Raw genomic sequence first — 7,500 nt, forward strand, 5'->3', positions numbered from 1 at the left:
GAGAAGAGGGAAGTAGAGATAGGATAGGAGAGAGAGAGAGGAAGGGGATGAAGCGAGAAGTGAGATAGAAGAGGAGGTAGAGAAAGCAGGGTAGAGAGGAAAGGATGAGAGAACGAATGGAGGAAGAAGAGACGAGAGGAGAGTGGATGAAAGAAGGGAGAGGAGGAGGAGGAGAGCGAGAAAGATGATGGAAAGATGGATAAGAAGGAGTAGGAAGAGGAATGTAAGAATAAGAAGAGTAGGAGAAAGAAGAAGAAAAGAGGAAAAAAATCCGAAAACAAAAAAATGGGAGACGAAAAGAAAGATGAGGAGAAAGAGGACGAAAGGAAATAGAGGAGAAAGAGGACGAAAGGGAGAAGTGGAGGAGGAGGAAGAGAAGGAGGAGGAAGAGGGAGAGAAGGAGGAAGAGGAAGAGGAGAAGGAGGAAGAGGGAGAGAAGGAGGAGGAGAAGGAGAGAGGGAGGAGAAGAAGAGGGTGAAAAGGAGGGGAAGAGAAGAGGAAGAGAAGGAGGAGGAGGAGGAAGAGGAGGGGGGGGGTCGAGGAGGAGGGGCAACTGCGTTTCCGGATCAACCATATTACGAGCAGATTAACAGGATAACAAACCAGGCAGAACAAACACTGATTTCGGAAGCAGATATGGCAAGTCTTGTTCACCCCCCCCCCCCCACACACACGTACGTACACACACACACGCACGTACACACACACACACACACACACACACACACACACACACACACACACACACACATACATTGTTATTTCTTTTATTGTTATTATTGTCCTTATCATGATCATTTGCAGTGCTGTTTTTATTTTCATTTTTATTAAGCTTATTATCAATGTTATTATTATTATCATCATTGTACTTATTGCTACCGTTAGTAGTTATTATCATTATTATCATTATTATTGTTATTACTATTATTATTACTGTTATCACTATTATTATCTTTATCATTATCAAGATCATCATTATTCTTATCATGACCATTAACATCTCTATTATTATCATCATTGTTATCAGTATAATAATTAGTATTATTGCTCACTGTCATTATCATTATTATCACTGTCCATCCTCATTATGAAGAACCATATTACTATTATCTTCTCTTTTATAATATTTCTTATTGTCGTTATTACTATTTTTCATTTATCATTTGTGTTCTGCATCGCGTTTTTTTTTTTTTTTTTTTTTTTTTATCTATGCTTATGTCCGTTTTATCTTTTTTTCTCAGTCCTTACGATATTCACTTTCAAAATTATTTGTATGTTTGTTTAACTTTCATGTGCTTATGCTTTTCATTTTATCAAATGCTTCATTATTCGCGCATACTTCTATATCTATTTTTGTATCTATTTCTGTATCTTTTGAGACACACACACACACACACACACACACACACACACACACACACACACACACACACACACACACACACCGACACGCGCGCGCACATATACCCACCTTTAATACACGCTAACAACACAAAAATACTCAAGCCAAATTAACACTCTCTTTCTCTTTCCCCCCTTTCACTCTTTTTTTTTTCTCTCTCTCTACCTTCCCCCCCTCTCTTCCCCCCCCTTCTCTCTCTCTCTCTCTCTACCTTCCCCCCTCTCTCTTCCACCTTCTCTCTCTCTCTCTCTACCTTCTCCCCCTCCCTTTTCCCCCTTCTCTCTCTCTCCTCTCTCTCCCCGTTAAACCCTCTTCACACTGACCCTCACTCACGGCTAATACACTGTTAATGATCCCTAACAACGCACACTTGTAGAGGATCACACAGGTGCGCGTTCGGATGGGGGGAGGGGAGAGGGGGAGGTATGGGGGAAGGGGAGAGAGGAGGTAGAATGGGGGAAGAGGAAGGAGAGAAGAGAAGGGGAGGAGTAATGGGGGTGTGGGAGGGGAGAGGGGAGAGGGAATGAGATAAGGGGAGAGGGAGAGGAGGAACAGGAGAAACAGAGAGAAGCAGAGGAGGGAAATGGAAGAGAGGAGAGGGAGAGGAGGAATAGAGGAGGGGGAAAGGGGGAATGGGGGAGGGAGGCAGAGAGAGGTGGAGGGGGAGGGGGAGGGGGACGAGGAATGGTGGGAAAGGGGAAGGGAGAGGAGACAAGGGAGGAGGAATGGGAGAAAGGGAAGGAGGAATGAAAGGAGAGAGGAGAGGGAGATAATCACCAATTTTCACTACCATTAGTATCAGTATTAATATCATAATTATCATTATAAATTTCGTTATCAACAATCTCCTTGTCTTCTCCGCATTCTTCACATTATTATCATCCTTTTTTTTGTTATTGTTTCAACCGACACCGTTATCATCATCATTATTTACATTATTACCATTATTATCATTACTATCATCGTTATTATCACCGACGTTATCATTTCTTTTAATGATTGTTATTATCACCAATATCATCAACGACATTATTATCAATCGCTATAATGTGGCCATATACCCCCCCCCCCCCAGTTTAGCCACTGGCGGAAATTTCAAACGATTAATCCGATAATCACTTATTCCCTTTTCTTTCTCCCTCTCTCTCTCTCTCTCTCTCTCTCTCTCTCTCTCTCTCTCTCTCTCTCTCTCTCTCTTCTCTCTCTCTCTCTCTCTCTCTCTCTCTCGCCTCCCTTTCTCCGTTTATCTCGTTTCTTCTCTCAGTTCTCTCTTTCTTTGACTATTTATCCATCCCTCTCCGACCCATCTATCTCTCAGCCTTTCTCCCTTCTCTCCATGCCACCCTTTCTCTTTTCATCTCCTCTTTCTCTTTCTCCACCTCCTTCTCCCCCCCCTCCCCCCCTTTCCTTCATCCTCCTCTTCCCCACTTCGACTCAATTACAGAACAGCGTGACAACAATACAGTACAATACAATACAGGTATTATTTGCCGCATTGTTAGCGAGTTCAAAAGTATTTCTCTCGCCTGGCAACGCTCCTGGGTGTTGTTTAGCGGCTCGAAAGAGGTGTGGATGAATAGATTTGCGAGAAACTGATGTATTGATGAATTAAATTGTGAAGGGAAACGGAGCGCGTATCTTTTGTCTTTTGCAGAGGAGTTTGTTGTAAACGCGTTGATTTGTTTATAGTTATATATAATCATCTACAGTTTGCATATAGTTGGCCTGTATGTCCTTCTATAACTAGATATATAGAGATAACTATTAATCACGAAAGAGACTAGTTTATGTAAAAAAAAGGGGTCCATACAATAAACTTTAAACAAAAAACATGAAACATTCTTAAAAACATGAAGGTAAATTATTGCATAACACTAAAAATTGAAGTAAGCATAATGCCAAACAGTATAAAACATATAAAATGTGTTTTAAATGATGAAACACTAGCTTTTCAATGTAATTCTACTAATAAAATGCATTTATAAATCAGTTCAACGCTAAACTCCCCACGAAACTAAAACATGCGAATTTAAAACATTATACAGCAAACAGCCTTAACGCGTAAGCATAAAATAAAAATAATAATTACCGTAATAAAAAGTATGCAAATATGAAACAGCAGACCACAGTACACACCAAAACCAAAACATATAAGTGTAAACTTGTAAAACATTATTTTTTTTCATAGATAATAAACCATTTTCCCAGTATCATCTCTCAACTCAGACTTTGTAATTAACAACCAAGCAGATGATGATCTTTCAGAAAAAGTAAACATAAAATTTATTATAACATGAAAGTTATTTTGAAATTGGTTAAAATCACCATAGCGTAGTTTTTTTTTTTTTTTTTTTCAGTAGGCGTCCAAGAAGGGTTTGGGGAAAATAATCCTTTTATTTATTTATCTATTTTAACTCACTGCTACCGGGTATATGTGCTGTCCACTGTAATACGCTTTACTGATTTTCTTTTCACACAAATGGCTCCATAAGTGCTCAGCCACCAATGAGCCAGGTCGTAGGCCCGATTTCCCATTTTCTTGAGTTTTCGGGATGTTTTTTTAAGGCTATTGATAAAGATATCATTACTATTATTATCATTATTACTGATTTTTATAATGTTCTTGACAATACTAATTACTTGTAAACCTACCTATGTGTAAACACACACACACACACACACACACACACACACACACACACACAGCATGTATTTTTTGCCATCCCAGCATTCAAAGTTAATACTGTAACTAATAATTACACACATGGATGACTATTCTGTTTCTCATCCTTACTTATACACACATAGAGATAGAATTATGTGATGAATTAACTCTATATATATATATATTTTTTTTTTGTTATAATGTATATTCTTGGTGTGACATACTGTCTGTTTCATTTTGCTTCTAAATGACCCCCTGCGTGCAAGGAATGGCCGGGGTTGCCATCCACTGGCGGCGAGGGACTTGAACGCAGGTCAGCAAGATTGCTGGACGAGATCGCTACCGCTGCACCACACAGCACAATTCTTATATACTTAAGTCAGTGGTTTCTTACCTTATTGCCCTAATCTCACATCTTCCACATCCCTATGTACATAATTGTAATACAGTATTCCTTGGAGACAAGGTTTTTCTGTAAGTCTTATGATGGACACTGAAGAACGCCCTACAAAATGGCTTGCAATAAATTTTCCCAAGGATTTGCGACCCACCTGTTGGTTGCACAGCCCTAAACGTGAAAAGAAAAAAAGAAAGAAAAAAAAAATGACTGCCAAGGTCCGAGTGCGCTTACATAATCAATTAAAACTTATCGGCTTCTGAAGACGCGTTACTGACAATATGAGCAAAAACTGAGGAGGAATGACTCGGTTCTTTTTCCGATGAAAGGTCCTGGTCATGCAGATTCACCCCTCCCTCAGCCTTATCACCTCTACAATAACAATTTGTTTAATAGTTAAAGCAAATAAATGTCCTAGACATCAAGGCCATATAGCACTTATCCCTTCTATAAAAGGCCGGATGGTGGCGCTCACAGGCTTGTAAATCGAAACCGAAGCCGAAGCCACACCGAGGTTTGATCGATGGAAAGGTTGCGAGATACTTCCAACTTGTGAGCGATGGTTGAGGGATGTGAGCGATGATTTTGTGTGATTTCGAAAGGGTATTCAAGTGGGATTTGCGTTTTCGTGGCCTTTCCGGATAGTTCTGTGGCTTATTCAAGTGTTTCGTTTTTTTTTTTATTGGCATTTTCGATAATACTGGGTTTGTTATCTAGATTTATCTCACTTTTGTACATTATTATTATACTATATTTTATTATAAAAAAAGCAAGGAGGAGCATTATAGAGCTTACCCGGTATCGTGAAGTACTTACCGCCTAAAACCGAACTAATGTAGCGAAAGAAATACATGCATAAGAAAGGTGCGTCTAATATCAGGAAAGAAAAAACTGGCAACTCACAACAGACCCTGGAAAATTCCGATTTGCCAATTTCCTTTTGTTGCAATAATAAAGAATATCTTACATATATTCAATTTTCAATAATAAATACTACATATCCAAATGCTTCAAACATACAGAACGAACCGCTTAGTTTATTTATATCACAGATAAAACTTCGTGAATCAGAATACGTAAGTTTTTTGGTGATTTTTTCTTCTTTTTATTGTTCTTCATCTGTTTCTTAGAATAATGAGGAGGAGGAGGATTATAATAATAATCATAATGATAATAAAAATAAGAATGAGAATAATGGTACTAGTAATGTTGAGAGTAATGAAAACAGTGACGATAATAGCAATGATAAATGTAGTGATAATAGTGTTAATAATGATAATGATGATGATAATGATAATTGTAATAGTTATTATTTTTTCTTATGGTTATTATTATCATTGCTTTTACTATTATTAATATTACTAATAATGCTATAATTATCATAATTATTAAAAGTTCCTGTTTCGAATAACAAAGGTTCTTGATCAGTAGCGAAGCCAGTTAATGAGGTTGCGATGAAAACCATGAAAAATTGGAAAAGGAAATATACTTTTGACTATATATTTTTTAATATAAAGATATATTTGGAAAAGGAGAACTGATGTAAGCTCTGTAAATCGAGATTTAAGAAAAAATAAAAAAATAAACATGTGGTTTTGTTATTGATACGCATGACATTAATATTCACTGATCTATATGAAATATTTTATGACACGAGGATACACATCACCCAGACAGGTGGATGATATTTTAGTGTCATTGGTTATACAAGTACAATATAATTCTTGAAAGTATAATTCACCATTTGCATTCATACTTTTTGGTTTACAGTGAAGAATTTTGCGTTCCTTGAAAGCAGTTGATTTAAATAATTTCAAAATCACAACTTTAGATATTTATGAATTTTTCCTCATAGTTAAGAGTGTAGTTTTAACTAAGTTTGTATAACGATGATACCATTAATAGCGATGATGGCAATAATGATAAGATATTAATACTAATGCTGGTGCCATTGATAATGGTAATGATAATAATAATATAATAGTAATGTAAGCGTGGCGCTCCTCACCGCAGCCAGTGGCGTCACTTTATGTTATGAGTTGGGGGGGGGGGGGGGGGGTGACGGGTAAATTTGCCCTGAAAAAATAATTTTTGCCCTGCAAATCACGAAAAAGAAAATGCTCATTAGCTCTTTATAAGTAGCCCGGAATGGACCATCAACCAGTATTATTATATCGTATTATTGGTAGAAAATTATAAATCATCTCATACTTTCCATTCATGATGTTATTCGTTCATTTATATAATTTACTCCATTTCTATTTTAATGAGAGCAAATATTTTTATTGTTATTTTATGAAATATTACTATATTTTATGTCTTTTATGATTGTAAAGATGTACGACCGTGACGTCACGGCATGTGTGTAACGCTATTTCCCGCGAAATAAACAGTCGGTGCCCGCACTTGGTCCAAGAAAGATTATTTCTCTCACCCCCACTTTTGATGACTGAACTATAGCCTATAGCCGGCTTCAGCGAACAACGGAGTTCAGGGAGACAAAAGTTACGCGTGTCCTGACAGTTGTGTTATGTATCAATTAGGAGCTGGACTAACTTGATTTATATAATGATAATCAGTGAAGGTGATCGTAATTTTCATATTACGACCCCTTTTCGTACCATCTTATGTATGAATTTTTGGTGTACTACTACCTGATTTCATTTTAATTTATTTAATTGTCTATGCTTTAATTTAGATTTTTTTTTATATTGGATTTACTTTTGGAGAAAGCTCTCTGAAACGATACCTCACTCACGTATTCCTAGAATTCCCTCTTTGCCCGCTACCACTCTCATGGGGTTCTAGGCCTTTCAGGGGGGAACAATTATACACTCAAAATTGCGCAAGGCATCCCCCTGGCCTACAGAGCAGCTTACCCTCACAGTAATAATGATAATAGTTGTAGTAATTTCAATAACAATGATGGTAATAACAATAATAGTAATTATCAATAACAACAACAACAACAAAATAGTACAAATAGTAAAATAGAGCCAACAGTAACAATAAACGAAATGAAGACACAAACAAAAT

Source organism: Penaeus monodon, chromosome 42 (assembly GCF_015228065.2).
Source record: "Penaeus monodon isolate SGIC_2016 chromosome 42, NSTDA_Pmon_1, whole genome shotgun sequence".
In the NCBI taxonomy this organism is placed as follows: Eukaryota; Metazoa; Arthropoda; class Malacostraca; order Decapoda; family Penaeidae; genus Penaeus; species Penaeus monodon.